Source organism: Elgaria multicarinata, chromosome 16, assembly GCF_023053635.1.
Source record: "Elgaria multicarinata webbii isolate HBS135686 ecotype San Diego chromosome 16, rElgMul1.1.pri, whole genome shotgun sequence".
NCBI classification, from domain to species: domain Eukaryota; kingdom Metazoa; phylum Chordata; class Lepidosauria; order Squamata; family Anguidae; genus Elgaria; species Elgaria multicarinata.
Window position 1 is genome coordinate 10,816,446 of NC_086186.1, and position 17,285 is coordinate 10,833,730.

Below are 17,285 nucleotides of genomic sequence, written 5' to 3' on the forward strand. Positions count from 1 at the left end.
ATCTGATGTCTATGCTACATTTTTGACACTTAAAACGAAGTACTCAGAGCACGGATTGTACCCAGTAAGGGGGTGGGAAGCATTCCAACAGAGAATGGAATGTTTGACTGTGGGAACTCCATTGCATCTTCATACATTTGGGTTGTATGTACTTTCAACCAGGTACAGGTTGTTTCATACTTGTCTTCCATGTCTTCCCCCGCATTTGCTCCAGTAATGTCACATGGAAATCCTCCAGTGCTTTCTCTCCATACACGTACACACACACACACTTCAAGTCAGCTGTCTACTTTGGCATCCATCCAAACACTCTGTGTGGGGTTTTTGTTCCCCCTTCTTTTTTCTGCTCAAATGTTTCTTTGGTGATTTTATTTTTAAAATCACATTTTAAAACTGATCTGAGAAGGATAAAGAGCAGGGGGCTTCATGACCGACTCATAGACATTAGCACTGTGCACAGCTCTGCTCCATGCATGCGAGAGGTGGCAGACACAAGGGCCCACCAATCGGTGCTGTACAAATCTAACGCCCCTGCCAAAGGAAGTGAGGCAAGTGGCTACTAGGAGGAACCCCGGCTGTGGAACGAGCTTCCCAGAGAGGTCCGCCTGGCGCCTACACTGTACTCCTTCCGTCGCCAGCTGAAGACCTTTTTATTCTCTCAGTATTTTAACACCTAATTTAACTTAAATTTAAACATTGCTGTTTTAATTCCGTATTTTAACCTGTGTCAATTTTTGCTGTGTGGTTTTATCCTGGTTGTGCTTTTTATCTGGTATTTTGTATTTGTGTTTTTAGATGGTTGGTTGTTTTTATGCTCTTTATGGTTTTAATTTTTGTGAACCGCCCAGGGAGCTTTGGCTATTGGGCGGTATAAATATGTAATAAATAAAATAAATAAATAAACGTCTGCTGAAAATAAGTGTAGGGTCCACTTAGCTTGATCTAATCGAGCCAATTGCTTCAGAGCTGAGTGGTCTCTCTCTTGCTGGACATCCACCTGTTGGTGGGGCCAGCCCTACCATTAGGCAGAATGAAGCCATCGCCCATGGTGGCAGATACTGGAGAGCAGTGGTGGCAACCTCTCAGTTCTTCCTCCTGCACTCCCCACTTGTTCCCTTCTGTCTTGAGAACAGAACTGTGTATGTTACACAATTTGTCCTAGGCTCCTCTAAACTAGCCTACTTCCTTGGGTGTAGTGGAGAATATTACCCTATTGCCAGTGTCGAAATAAAATTCAACTGCCAATCAAGCTGGCTACTGTACATTATATGGAGAGGAGGCGCCATCTTGATTTTTCAGCTCAGGCAGCAAAAGGCCTTGGATTAGCCCTGTCTTTTGGGTATACTGAAGTCCTGGATTTCCTGCACTGAGTAGCGGTTTGGACTAGATGGCCTCTACTTCTATGATTCTGTGATGGTACATTTGCCGAAAACTCAGGTTGAGTGTTTCTACAGCAGCTCAATGCTATCTGTACACACCCTTGAAAGCGCCTAGAGGATATTTCCAAGAGAATGCAGGAAAAGTGACCTCCTTGAGGCCCAGTATTGGGCAAAAGGTGGGATACAAATAAATATAATAATAATAATGATGATGATGATGATATTGTGCATGTCAGTTTGCAGCATCGCAAGCTGAATTTGCTAAAACAAATCCATCACCATATGATTACAACCCACCACCCCGTCGCCTTGGAGCAGTTCCATGAACTTCACCGGGAATTCATTGGGACTACTTAAGACTGAGTGGGGCCCAGATTGTAGCTATATGCCCAGAAACATTCATAGGAGGAAAAGTTCACCAATAATAAGTGAAACGCACCAACAGACTGAATAACAATTGCAGCACCATTAAGTATTTATAGCTCTCCAACAGTGGGTCAACTTGCAAAAGTGGGCACGGGATTATTTATTTTGTGTATTTTGGCATGGAAAGACCAGATTTTGGCACAGGAAGTCCACAGTTCATAACAGACACAAGCTTTTAATTATTTAGCAGCCAAACTCTATTGGTCATTACATTTGTTACTGGCAGACACGCAAGCACAATTGTATCCAAGTGCAAACCATGAACATTGTGTGCGTGCGTGCATATGAGTGTTTTAAAATAAGAATGGTTTGATCATTCCCTTTATTCACATTGTTTATTTTGCACTGACAAATCTGGAATAAATTCCGTCCATTGGATCTCTTTTCGCAACTTGTTGTGTGGCAAGTTGTGTCCTTGATTCAGCCCGCATCACCCATGGCACCATCAGCTCAAACCATGACAGAGCTCAAAGCTGACTGCTAATGCATACTATGTGTTAATCAGTTCTTGATAGGGCTGTGATCTGCTTCTCTTTGGGTCGGAGAAGCAATAGCAAGGCGGCCTGATTTGCCTCTGGAAAAGGTGGAGGTGAAGAGGGGGGGGGGGGCTGCAGATCAAGGCGAAGAGGATCACTTCAATCCGGAGCTCCGAACGCAGGTTAGTGGGTGGGGGAGGGGACTCATCTGGCGCTGGTGCCGCCGCCGCCATCCCTGCGGCAACGGCGATGGAGCCAGGTAAGGGGACAGGGAGAAGGAAGGCTTACCAGTGTCCATCATGGTCTGTCACGGGTTTCAGTTGAGGCCCCGGCTTCAAGCCAGGGCGTCAATTGAAGCCCGCGATGGAACGCGACGGATGCAGGTAAGGGGGCAGGGGATTGGCCTATCTGGCACCACCGGTGGTGCTGTCCATGCGGCGTCGGTGGAGCCAGGTAAGGGGGTATGGAGGAGGGAGGCTTACTTGTGTCCATCGCGGTCCATCGCAGGATTCAATTGAAGCCCCGGTTGAAGCTGGAAGTGAAGGCCGAGGCCTCTTCCGGCTTCAGGCCGGGGCCTCAATTGAAGCCCACGATGATGGACACAGGTAAGGGGGTGGGGGGGTTGGCTTACCTGGCACCACCGCCACTGTCCATGTGGCGATGGCGGAGCCAGATCTCGCTCCGCGGAGTGGAGTGGGGGACGGGCGGATCGGCCCGAAGAGGATCTGGCCTGATCTGGAAGTTCCAGATCGGGCCATGAAGCAGATTGGGGGGTGAGGAGTCCATGCACAGCCCTAGTTCTTGATATCGTCCCACCACTGCTTGAAAAACTTTGTTTGCAATGGCACATGGAAAACCTAATTCGGGCTCAGCATTGCACCGATCACAACATTTGACTTGGACACCAGTTTGATGCTTCAGAAAACAGCCCAATTCTGCTTGGATGAATTCAGAGGCCTTTCACTTCAGAGAGCTTCCTATTGGGCAGTATATAATTGCAATTAATTAATTAATTAACTCAGGCACCGAACCAAAGTCAAGATTCGCAAATTCGTGGCATCTCCCACTGACTACCATGAGAAATCATAAAATGACTATAACATTGTTCCTGTTTGTTAGAAGTGGATGAAAGAAACAGAGGTATGTTTGGTATAATGCTTATGAATTGTCCTCCAGATTAAGGCTATTTGGACTAAGAGTTCTGATGTTTTCCCTTTTGTCAAGCCTAGCAGTATCCTTTGTTTGTTCAATTGGAAGCAACTGTAAATCAGAGAGACTATGGCCATGGCTAGACCAGGCCTATATCCTGGGATCGTCCCAGGATCATCCCTGTACATCCAAATGACACACGGGATACCGGGAGCAGGCAGGGACGACCCCTCCATTTGCCTGGGATAATCCTTAGGTCTAACTAAAGCCTATGTCCAGGTGAGTTAAAATGTCTTACAACATAGTTGCTGTTGGGGTTTTTTTAAAGAATCACAGATTGCTGTTCATGTAATCTTGTTCTTGGGTCCATTGTAGTTTTCCCTACATATTGCATATGAAATCCATATATATATAATTCAATTAAATAAATCACATTAGTGGAAGTGCATGTTACTGATTATCTAATGCAGTACATTTTGTTAGGAACTGCGCTCCTATAGAAAAGTGGTTTCTTGGAGGTAACTGAAGGTTTGCAGTGATTAACCCTGGTGTAATCCTGTATATCTGGAACTGCTGATGACCCTTTCATTTCTTAGCAGAGTTGGATGAAATTTTTAGAGATAGTTGCTCCTTCTAGGGGATCAAGCCTGCCCAGTTTCAGATGAATAGGTGCAGGGATTTTCGTGCAAGGACAGCGTTTACATTTTGAGGGTGTCCAAAAAAGCACATGCACATCCACCTATATGGATGATTCTTCTGAAAATGACCGACGTTAGAGGTGGCCCACTGCAAAGATTCAGAAGGTGCAGTGGCTTATGTGAAAGGGGAGTCTTCAAATTTGGGGATGAGTGATTTGGTTCCTCTTCCCTCCCCCTGTGGTTTTGTCGGCAATTTATATTAAAACAGGGCACATTGTAGTGGTGTCTAAGGAAGAAACCTGCAAAGGGGGGGGGATCCGCACGTCGCTCCCAGAGCGCTTCTATGCGACTCCAGTGCACCCCGAAAATGATAGTCTGACTTCCCTGTAAAAGAAACGACGAAGAGTCGTCCATGCCGCCGCTGCCACCGACGACGACGAGGAGAGCTCTCCGCCAGCGAGGAGAGCTCAGCAAAAGAAGGCGGGGTGAAGAGCTCTCTACCCCGCCTTCTTTTGCAGAGCTCTCTTCACCGGCGGAGAGCTCTCCTCGACGGCGGCGGCAACGGCAGCATGGACGGCTCTTCGTCATTTCTTTTACAGGGAAGTCAGACTATCGTTTTCGGGGTGCACTGGAGTCGCATAGAAGCGCTCTGGGAGCGACGTGCGGATCCCCTCAGGACAGGTGTTAAGGATAAGGCATTATGATGTTTGAAAACCAGTTTAAGACTTTTCCCCTCCATAATGAAGCCTGGTAGCAGTGGAAGAATATTAATCTCACAGCCCCATCCTCGCCCTCCCCCAAAGCTCAGTGACTGAAGAGCTCCTGGAAAAATATGCACTATGATTACAAGGTGGATCTGTCAGTCATTTAACCCCATTCCCTCTTTCTCTCATTCCTCCCTTCCATCAGTGTTTAGAAAAACAAAAACAAAAGATGCTATTTTTGGAGACACACCATCCGCATTTCCAAAGCTGAATTGAGATTGGAGACTCGAGCAGGGTCCAGCTTCAGTACCGGTCCCTTTGGAGGGAAGCCTGCTTCTCACTGGGAAATACCAGAGGTCTGATTCAGTTCAGGCTTTAGGTTTCAGCCAAATCTGATGCACCTCCCTATATTGTACATAGCAGTCAGCTTTTTATGTTAGTTTTACTCTACCCTGTGCCTGTTTGGTGCATTCTCTTCCCCTCCTTATTGTTTTATTATGATTTTATTAGAATGTAAGCCTATGCGGCAGGGTCTTGCTATTTTATTGTTTTACTCTGTACAGCACCATGTACATTGATGGTGCTATATAAATAAAATAATAATAATAATAATAATAATAATAATAATAATAATTTTATGCAACCTACGATTGCAGTCTTAGGCCTTAGCTAGACCTAAAGTTTTTCTCGGGATCGTCCTGGGGTCATCCCTGCCTGCTCCTGGGATATCCTGTGTGTCATTTACATGAACAGGAATGACCCTGGGACGATCCCAGAATAAACCTTAGGTCTAGCTAAGGCCTTAGAATCACAACTCTGTTTAATGACATAAGACATCTACCTTGGGAGACCCACCTTGCCCCCTCTCTACTAAAACATTCCTCTTGAGGTAGGAATTTTGTCTACAGGGAGCTGGATCTCTCTTTAGTGTATTTTTTAATGATCTTCTGGATATTTTTCTTCTGCAACTGTATTCCAGGTCATCTTAATTTGAGAGACCTTCATTTGTATTATTTGTTGTTCTCCTTGTTCTACTGCAAATCACCCAGAGATCTAACAATAGATCATCCAGAGATCTCACAGTAGATAGTAGATCTATCTTCTGCCCTCTCCTCCTCAAGAACACTTTGTGCAATTTGCCTCCTCCCTAGCAGTCAGAGGATTCAAGGCAAAATGAGACTCCCCCACCCCTGTTCCACACAATCATGCAAAAATGATTAAAACAACACTATTAATCAGAAAGCTACTAGTCAATGCAAGTTTAGTTATTACGGTGACTAACTAAACAAAACGTTCCTGTGAAATGAAAATGAAGCTAATGAAAGCAAGGTAGAAGCCCTATTAAAAAAATGATACAGAAAAACAAATCGCTTGTGTGAACTTGTTTTGCTGAAGTGGGAGGATTCTCTTTGACTGGCACTTCTCAAACAATGAAAGAACAAACTAGTTATGTACCAAGCATTCTAAGGAATAAATATACATACATTGCTGGGATATAAAATATGTCTAACAAAACAAAACAAAGCAAAAAAAAAAAAAAACCGGAGACACGCTCTGAAAAAACGGAGGAAAGAAATATGTCTTTGTTCTTGGTTGTAATTACATACAACATTTCCTACACAATCAAAATAATTTGAGAGCGGTATTTACCACCAGCACATTTTATTACAAGCGCCGAAGCTGATTTTGCTTTGCTTTCCAAATTGAGAGGAAAGCTGCAGAGATACTTTCCTTCCTTTCTTAAGCGTAAGAAATACAAACCATGCTTGGTTTTCCTTCCAATTTGCCTCAGCATTCTTTTCTGAGTGGCCTTTGTGCTATTTTACAGTTTTTACTTTTTTAAAAAAAAAGGCATCACCTAATTGAGTTGTCTCTCTTCCTTAGTGCATAAATTATGTACTGCTAAGGCCCAAGAGGTACTGTGGTAATCGTGAGATAACTATTCCCCTGGGGCATTAAGGCATGGAAGAGAGCTAGGCGGACTACATCCTCCAAGTATGAAATTGTACCACAGTCTGTCTTAGGGCTAGTTTAAAAAAAAATGGAAAAAATGTGTGTAGGACAATAATTGCTGTTCTCCATTTTTCTTTCATCTACAGCTTCATCTACACAGCACTCATTAGTCAATCAAATGTTTTCTCAGCCCAGAACATTCGTAGCTTACTGGCTTGCTGCCAACATTTTGTAAAATTCAATATGTAAAATTCAGATGCCCCTCCAGGCTTCCGCCTATGACTCTGGGTTCCCTACCTCATTGCTTCCAACGTGTCCATTGTATGTGTCCTTCCCATGGTTTTGCCCTGGAAGGCAGCCTAGAAATATTCTAAATAAAGAATGAAATACAGACGTATGAGAAATTAACTTCAATTCATAAAATAAAATAAAAACACAGGCTGAAAATGTCAATCTACACACACACCCATGGCCTAAAACACAAAAATACACAATTTGGGAGGGGATTTGTGCATTTTGAAGTGAATTTGCACATTTTCTCAAGTGCGAATTTGCACAAGTGTGAATTCATACGAATGTGAATTTGTGAAAATTCAGGAAATCGGAGGGGGATCCAATTCTGTCAATGAGCAGGTGGTGGAATGAAAGGCACTTGACAATCCATGAAATGTAGATGAAATGCATTTTACAAAATGAATACATTTCTAATTACATAACTGTACCCTGTGGAGATATATGGGCAGAGACACACGATTCGATAAGTTTTTCTTCTTGGGTCTAGATCCCCAGAAGGCTGAGGGCTGAATTCAATCTCAGAGGAGCTCTTGGGAGCCACATTCCCGGAGTGGGCAGGGCCAAAGGGAAAACTACAATCCCACCCAGCATATTTTGGCCATAGGCATGCGCAAGGGGTGAGCTGGGTGTGCCCAGGCACACCCTAATACATCAAGCAATAAGTGCTGAATTTAGGGGTCCATTGAGTAGGGATGCAGACAGGGAACCAGACACAGTAGGAATGGTCCTCTGGCTGCCCTCACCTGCAACAGCCCTCCTGCGGTCAAGCCAGCCAAATGCAAAGTAGGGCACCTGTGTCTACAGTGTTTAATAAGGAAAGAATAAAAGAATGGCCTTTATGACTGAGCATTCAATACATGTTTGCCTTTTTAAAAAAATCATTGGGTGCATATCCTAATGGAATGTTCTGTGCATGCCGATGATGTTGGCTTAAAGCTGATCCTGCCAGTAACCAAGTCTTAAGAAAGGCATTTCAACTGTTTAGAATGGGGCGAAACTTTGCAAAAGCCCGAAACCATGAAATGATCGGTGGTTGGGGGAAAGAGGCAGTGGCATGGGTATCTGGGACACCCTGGTGGGCCAGCTGTGGCCCCCAGCTATGGCCCCCCACCCCTGGCATAAGATGAAAGAAAGGTGGGGACAGTGTGTGTGTGTGTGTGTGTGTGTGTGTGTGTGTGTGTGTGTGTGTAAATGATGGGAAGGGATAGTGCAAGAGCTGCTGTGGTTTGAAAGACTCCTTGTGAGGATATCTGCCACATCACTGATCTCTCTCAAATTATCTCACTTGCCGACTATTTTCAGATTAGGCATCAAGCGTCAAAAACTATTCAAGTATTTTTCCGCACCAAACTGCAGCGAAGAGACTGTTCACTGTCATCTAGCCTGCAGGCATCTGTGCACGTCTTGAGCAAAACGCCTGCAGATCGAGCCAAAATACTGTCTTTCCGCTTGTTCTTATTTATCCCATCACACGAATGACTTACCATCTTTTTGCGCTGGAAAGCAATAGACACCACCCCCAAGATTAAAATAAGACTCCCTTCAACAAGCCCTGAAGCTGGATCCATCAAAAGAGTCGGGCTCTCCTTTGGTAAGGCTCTGTTTCCCCACAGAAAGTCCCTGCCTAGCAGCCGATCTGTTTAGCAGCTGGCTCTTGCATAGGGCGCCTATGGTGCCAAGGCGAGGTGCTACTTTACCATTTCAGGAAAGGAGGAGAGATGAGAAATATATAGATCAAAAAGGGAAGGATGCCAACTGTAACAACGCTTGGATACTCCAGTTCCTCTCTAGCTCATGCCAAGGGAGTGGGGCTTAGAAGGAACAGATTGAAGAAGAATCCATCCAAGAAAAACGGGGATGGAGAGGAAGCCTAAGATTCAGAAACAATTGTCTTGATTCTAGTATAGTTTGCTTCTTCAGCTTTTCCACTTCTATGACCAGCCTTTCAATAGGAGCCATTGGAGAAAGGGGCAGGAGCTTCATTTTGATGGTCTAAACCAGATTACTCCAACCTAGCACCTACTACATGTGTTGGACTACAACTCCCACCGTCTCCAGCCAGCATGGACATCTGGAGGACAACAGGTTGGGGCACTAGGGCCCTTTCTACACCTAAGAGTTAACCCAGGAAAATGGAAGGATTGTCCCTGCCTGCTCCTGGGATCCCCTGTGTGGCATTGTGATGCACAGGAATGAACCCGTGATAATCCCAGGATATAGGGCTGGTTTAGACACGCCCCTGGTTTCTGTTGGATGGTAACACCTTTATTATGGAGAATGACCATTTATAAGAAGGTCGGTTAGTGCAGCAAAATACCTCCAATCAAATTTCTGGAAAAGCAGAACACTCCCCACTGTCCGAGAACACAGACGTAGTTTGTCTACCTTGACATCTTGATCTGAAAAAGCTTTATGGGAGGAATTATGATGGTTTCCCCTGGGATCTAATTGAACTGTAGGAAGCCAGGGAGGCTACAGGCTGCCATCAGTGTACAATAAAAAACAGGACACACACACAGTTCCTTGGCCACCTGCAAAGTAAGGTAAGCACAACAGAATCCAATCCAACCCATGAGAATTTCTCCAAAATTTTCTTCATTACTTAATTTCTTTGTTTCTATCAAATTGAATGAGAATGGCCAAAAAACAAACATGTAGAATTTTTCAGCACAGCACTACCTTAGATAGCAAGGCTGGGAAAAGGCCCGGTTGTCAGTCATAGGAGACCACACTGGGCGACATCAACTCAAGGTTTGACTCAATATAAAGCAAAGTCATATAGCTGTTAGGCTGTAATCCTATACTCACTTACTTGGAAGTCAGTCCCACAGAACTCAAAGGAGCTTACTTTTGAGTAGAGACATCTAGGATTACACTCTTAAGCTTTTGTCAGGAATCAAATTCTCCCATACCGTCTTCCATCTCATTATCTTCAAGCCCTTCATCGTTATTTTCGCTAGTGGAAACGCAAGGAAAGGGGGAGACAAATCTGCCATTATGTTTCTGCAATAGCATCATTTCCACTGGGACTTCCATAGGACACTTTATCCTCCAGTATGTCAATGTCCTCCTCCCCCATCCAAATATTTAACCTTTCGCCGTACAACCAATGCCTCGTCCTTTCTTCCCTCTCCCCCGCCCTCTACTCCCTTCCCCTTGTCTCCAGCACCGTAAAGTCCCCCTACGGGGACATAAACCATTCCGAGAGAGCCTTTCTCTCAAGAGCCAAAGTCTTGCAAGAGGCATGTGCCAAAGAGCTGACAAGCTGGAGTGCAGACATCTTGACTCGGTGCCAGTATGCCTGTGACCCTACTGTGTGTGAGACGAGGCCCCCGGGAATCACAACGTGACAGCATCATTTACAGCGTCATTAGTGGTCAAGAAATCCACTATTAACCCCCCATCTAGACACTGCAGCTCTTTCTCAAGCAAGGATTCAATTCCCCATTGGCTTTCCTGCGATTCTGACTTGCTAAGTTAAAGCAGAATTTATCTGTTTTTATCCAACCCAGTGCCAGTTCCAGGTTTTGGAGGGGACATGGGCAAGGAACCTTCAACGCCCCCCTCCCTCTATAAGGCCTTAGCTAGACCTACCTGAAAGACCAGGGCAGAGGAGGGGAGATCTCCCGTTGGAATTAATGCAAGATGTCGCCCCCGTTTACACATAAGGTGTGACGATCTCAGGAAGAGAGGCGTCGCGCCTGCCATTTATTTTTACTTTTTAAAGGGGACGGAGTGCACAAACACTCGTGCGCAGAGGTAAGGTTTTTTTAAAAATTAAACTTATTTCCCCGCTCCCCCCACCCTAGCCCCAATGGGCGCAGCTCCGTGCGAGTAATCGCACGGAGCCGGGTCAACCCATGGAAATGGGCCACACATTCCGGCCCCAAAGGGAAGTGCTCTATCCCAGGGCAAGGGAGGGATGATGTGTGTCATGTGGATGCACAGGGACGATCCCGGGGTTTGCCCCAGGATATAGCCTGGTCTAGCTAAGGCCTAAGTCTACCTTCTCACTGCCATTGTCTCCTCATCCTCTCTCTCTCTCATCAATGCTACTACTTGCTTACTTGGCAGGCAGAAAGCCAGTGAGCAAGGCCACAGCTAGACCTAAGGTTTATCCTGGGATCATCCAGGGTTCGCCCCTGCCTGAGCACTTGATCCCCTGTGTGTCACCTAGATGAACAGGTTTGACCCCTGGATGATCCAGGGATAAACCTTACGTCTAGCTATGGCTCAAGTCAGCAGTGGCATCTACTGTAAGGATGTTGGAGAAATAGTTCAGATTTCTATTAATCGTACCTACGGATTCCACAGCGGGCCAGACTTTCTTGAGTCGCATGAATTCCGTTGACTTGCAGACAATTTTATTTTTACATCATCATCATCATTATATTATTATTAGTATTAGTATCCCGCCTTTTGCCCAATACTGGGCCTCAAGGCGGTCTTACAAAGTTTAAAACATACATTGGGGGAAAAAACCATAAACATTTAAAATACACAACAAAATTATAAGTCATAAACATAGATGGAGGGCCAGATTATTCTCCAAAGGCCTGCTGGAACAAAAAAGTTTTAGCCTGCTTTCAAAAGCCCATCAAGGAGGGAGCCAGTCTAGCTTCTCCGGGAAGAGAGTTCCAGAGCACCGGAGCAGCCACCAAGAAGGCCCTCTCCCATGTTCCCACCAAATGCGCCTGTGAAGATGGTGGGACTGAAAGAAGGGCCTCTCCAGAAGATCTCAAAGCACAGGCAGGCTCATAAGGGAGAATACAGTTTTTCAAATAACCTGGACCCGAGCCATATAGGGCTTTACATTATGGAATTCTATGCTCATTTAGTCATAGAAAAATGTGTAATTTTTTTAAAAAAGTAAGCTGGAAATGTGCATTTTCCCCATAGGCTAAAACATGAAAATGCACCTTTTGGGGGATTTGTGCATTTTCTCACATACGAAATTGCATAAGTGTGAATTTGCACTAATTTGGGAAATTGGAAAAATCGGTTTCTATCAATGAGTGGATGATGGAATGAAAGGCAACTGACCATCTGCAAAAGGCATGCAGAATGAATTTTTAAAAATGTACACATCCCTACCTTTCAGTGGGCCCCTGCTGAAATGTGCCCCCCAACAGTTGACCAATAATGCCTATCCTTGACACCAGCCCTGATCCAATCATTTTTCCCATGCGCTCAGTGCAGCATACATGCTCACCCCTATCCGTTATCATTCGACAAACATCAGTGAAGTAGGGAAGGTCTCTCTCACACACACAACCAGTGTAACTGATAAAGAATTTGAACCAACAGTTAATCAAGTAAACTAAGGCTGCAAACCTGTGCCTGCTTACCTGGGAGTGAGCCCCACTGAACTCAGTGGGATTGACTTAGAAGTAAATACATATAAGATTAGACTGCATATTTAGCAAGAGTAAGGAAACAAAACCAGCATGAAAAACTCAACAGATTACCTAACGAAGGGGATGCTTTCGAAAATTGTATGACATCAACAACCTGCAACACACTGTGGGTTGTTGAAAATGCAGCAGGAGTGATTGCGTGTCCTGGTTCTCCAAGGCTTGCATTCTTCTGCTGTGATAAACAACCCAGGAGTTCCTTGTCCTTGGGTTTATTTATTTATTTATTTATTTATTTATTTATTTATCACATTTATATACCGCCCCACAGCCAAAGCTCTTTGGGTGGTTCACAAAAGTTAAAACTGTAAATATTAAAAATATACAAAATTTAAAAACCATCAGAAACATAAAAACAACAGTATAAAAATAACAGTATCCATTTAAAAAATAACAGTTCTGGGGTCTGTTAGAAAACAAACTTAGCATTGTTAAATGCTGTTAAATGCCTGGGAGAAGAGAAAAGTCTTGATCTGGCACTGAAAAGATAACTGTTGGCAGCAGGCGAGCCTCATCAGGGAGATCATTCCTAAGTCGGGGGGGGGGGCATCACCGAAAAGGCCCTCTTCCTTGTTGCAATCCTCCAATCTTCCCTCAGAGTAGGCACTCGGAGGAGGACCTTAGATGTTGAGCACAGTGTACGGGTAGGTTCATGTCGGGAGAGGCGTTCCATCAGGTATTGAGGTCCCAAGCCATTTTTTATCATGACATCTGAATCTGGAACTCTGGGTTGTTGAGGAATGAACAACCCAGAGTTTGAATCCACCCAGAATTCCAGGTTTAGATATCATGATACACAACCCAGGGATGGATGGTTTATCGCAGCAGAAGCGGTTGGGTACTGGGTTGTTCATAGTAGCGGAAGCAGGCAGGTGGGTGGGTGAGAACTAGCATGCACACTCACTCCTGCTACATTTTCAACAACCCATGATTTGTTAATTGCGGGTTGTTAGCAGCATGCAAATTGGGCCAATGTCTCTCTGAAAAAGAATAGCTCATACCTGGTGACAGAAACTAGGAGAGGAGTGGAAGTCCCCCCAGGAGAGAGTCCCCGAGTCTTGGTGCCACTGTTGAAAAGGCCTCATCCCAGGTAAATCCCCACCACATGTCTAATAATACTGTGTGAAGATCTGGATAAGGACCTCCAAGGGAACGGTTGAGAATCTAGAGATGGCCCTTCAAGGAAAATCTTGAAGTGTGGGTCTTTCCCTGCTCCATTCTATAAGTGTATGAGAGAGTGTGTAAAATCAGTCATGCATTTTGGGAGAGAGTCCTTTTTATTTTCACAATTCGTTACCGAAATGCTAACAAGGGAGGTCATTTTCTTTTTCTAAACTCGGTATTTAATTTCCGTCTTTAAAAATAATGAATAAGGTTGGTAATTATATGAGGCTGATTTTGCATTTCTCAGTTACTCCAGACAGATACACTCACCTACAATACGCCACTGTTTTTGAACCATTATCTTTTCATTGCAAGAAAAGCACATGCACAAAAACCCAGCCTGCCTTTTAGGGTATGTTACGGTTTCCAGTGTTTCATCCCTCCTGCTTTTGACGTACAGTTTCATTCTCAGGAGTTAGAAAACCAACTGAGTGTTTCAAGGGTAATTCAAAGGGTATGACCTCAACTTATGGACAGTATAGTGCTGAAACTCCTTGGAGCCTCATTTGCTCAGGTTGGTTGCAGAGCATATGAACCGGTTTTTCTTTATCTAACAGTTTTATAGTTTATGAACAAGACACTCAGTGTAATAAGTGTTCCATAAAGCCAGCCCCCGATGCAGCATGGAGGGAACAATAACATTTTCAAATAAACATTCAATTAAGGGGCACATCAATAGAAGGTTTAATGAAAAAGAACTCCCTAGCAAAACACAAAAGGAGACATAAGTCAGTAATCCAGCCTTCCTCAACCTGGTTCCAGTGGAGGCTGGTGGGTCTGACGTTCGTGATGAATCCACGCTGGAGTTCAGTCAGAACTCTAAAGGAGCTGTCTGTGGGTTAGACAGGGGTAAGATCTAATGAGAGCCTTCTCACCATTAGTCTGTCTTTTGAATTGAAGTATGATTTAAATGTTGGACTGGGAGTCGGGAGATCCGGGTTCTAGTCCCCAATCGGCCATGGAAACCCACTGGGTGACTTTGGGCCAGTCACAGACTCTCCGCCCAACCTACCTCACAGGGTTGTTGTTGTGAGGATAAAATGGAGCGGAGGAGGAGGGTTATGTACACTGTCTTGGGTTCCTTGGAGGGAAAAAAGTGGGATATAAATGTAATAATAATAATAATAATAATAATAATAATAATAATAATAATAATAAAATAGTCTCTCCAGGAAATAGGTGCTGTCTCTCACCACCTCATCCCTCAACCCAAACCGTCAAATCAGAACATTTTACCAGAATGTCTAGGGCCTCAGCTAGACCTACCAGGTCTAGCGTGACGGAGGGGTGAGGATCTCGCAATATTTTTATCGCGAGATCTCGCCCTCTGTTTACATGTGGGGTGTGACGGCCTTGGAGGGAGAGGACGTTGCGCCCGCCATTTTGTTTTGTTTTTTGTTAAAGAAGAAGAGCGCACGAACGCTCATGCGCAAAAGGTAATTTTTTTATTTAAAATAATTTATCTTGCTCACCCCACCCCACCCCCAATGGGCGCAGAGCTCCTAAGGAGCTCTTCACCCCGTGTGCTGCTCCCGGCTCCTTGCGAGTAACCACAGGGAGCCAGGACAAACCGCAACACCTGCACACATGTTCCACAGTCCCAGGATCAGCCTAAGACCATGGAAAAAGCAGGCTCAAAGGCTAGGGCGAGATCCCGGGGCAGAGGAGGGATCATCGTGGCCTCTCCCACACTAGAGGCCTTCAAGAGGCAGCTGGACAACCATCTGTCAGGGATGCTTTAGGGTGGATTCCTGCATTGAGCATGGGGTTGGACTCGATGGCCTTGTAGGCCCCTTGCAACTCTGCTATTCTATGATTCTATGATTCTATGCTCCTGGGATCCTCTGTGCGTCATGTGGATGCACAGGGATGATCCCGGGGATCGCCCTGGGATATCGCCCCATCTAGCTATGGCCTAAGAGTTCTCCCCCCTTTCCTTAAGCTGGTACTTACAAACTTTTTTCTGATGTTAGTTTTTTTTTTAAAAAAAAAAATGTGTTTCCTCCTTTTCTTATAACTGAAGGCCACATTAATATGTGTGTACCACTCAAAAATGGATTTAAAGACATCCTGCCATGTTAGGAGTGTGATCATGCAATGGAAGGGAATATTTCAGTATCTCCTTAATTACTCCTAGAACTTGTAGGGAGGACCCTGTGTTAAAAAAATAAGGAGCCAATTAAGTTTCCAGTCTTTCCTGTCTTGCTCTCTCCTTCTGTCAGGAAACATCCCACTTAAAAATAGTGTGACTAACACATGGGGCCAAAACCCTAGTCTTGAATGCACTGTAACAGGAAAGTGGAAGAGAAGAAGTGATCAATAATGGAATATGTTCTGTGCCCTGATGAAAAATGGATGCGCTCTCTTTGGGGTGATGCATCCACTAAGCATCTGTTGCAAATGCCAAGAAAGGAACAGGCACGGATCTTGGAGTACAAGCAGACCACAACTGTATTTATATTGACAGGCATTGTGCAATACAGTCTATCCTTAAGAGCTTTTCTACACAAAGCACTCATCATCCCCTACTCATGGTTGTTTACAGGTTGCCATGACCCTCCAGCTTCACTTTTGTTTTTAAACAGCACTTTCAGCAAAGGTTTTGTTGTTGTTGTTTTCAAAGCAGGGATAATGCTTTATTTGTGAAAGCAAAAGAAAAGGCTTCTTTTCATTTGTGCAATTGTGCTAATCCACTATACTGCAGCGTTACCTAGAGGTTATGTAGCAGAAAAGCAGGAAAGGAAACACTTTGTGTAGTGCTTGGATATCAATTCTGCAACGAAACTGGAAGTAGATACAGCAGATTAACAACCTTGTGTAGAACAGCTCTAAGCCAGCAGATGGGGGGGGGGGGCAGAAGGCCATCTCCCCCCATAATTGCCATTTTCCCAAGGAACTGGTCTGGCTGGCTGTGCCACTTTTGCCCCTTGAGTGATTAGCTCAAGCCAGAGCTCACAGTCATTGTGGAACTCTGTGTTTGAGCCTGTGTTTTGGGCTGACATGTCTAATCCTACTGCCCCTGCTTTGGGAGAAGGGGTTTCAGGTAATCAATCAGAATCAGATTCAGAACTTGAAGATGCAGCACCAGACACCAGCCAGCCTGTACCAGTGGGGGAGGAAGCTCTCACGGGAGATTCCTCAGCTGGAAATCAGCCCACTCCAGAGCTTATCTCCTCAAGGCCAAATCCTACACCCTCAGAGGGAAACGAGGGAGCTTCCAGGGGTGAGCATTCTGAAACACTAACTGATGCTAGAATCTGCCAGAAACTCAAACGCACAGCACGTAAAGAGGCCGTGAGAAAGTCGGAGAGATTGCGCCAGAACCTACCACCTCAACAGGCCTTTTGAAGTACGGGCATTTGAGAAGTAACTTCTCTCTCTCTCTCTCTCTCTCTCTCTTCTTGAACGGACAATTGTTGTGCTTAGTTTGCATAGTAATTGCTTAGGGCATCGTTACAAAGAGGTAGGCTCTATTCAGGTTAAAGAGACGTTTGTTGCTTAATAAAAGCTTTGTGGATTACTTAGCAAGCCTCCTCCTTTGCCTCTCATTGAAAGTACGAGGGCTTGGGAGGGACACGAAATGTGCTAAGAGCAGTTCCAGTCTCCAGATTCCTGCAATGAGCAGGGGGTTGGACTCGATGGCCTTGTAGGCCCCTTCCAACTCTGCTGTTCTATGATTCTATGTTGC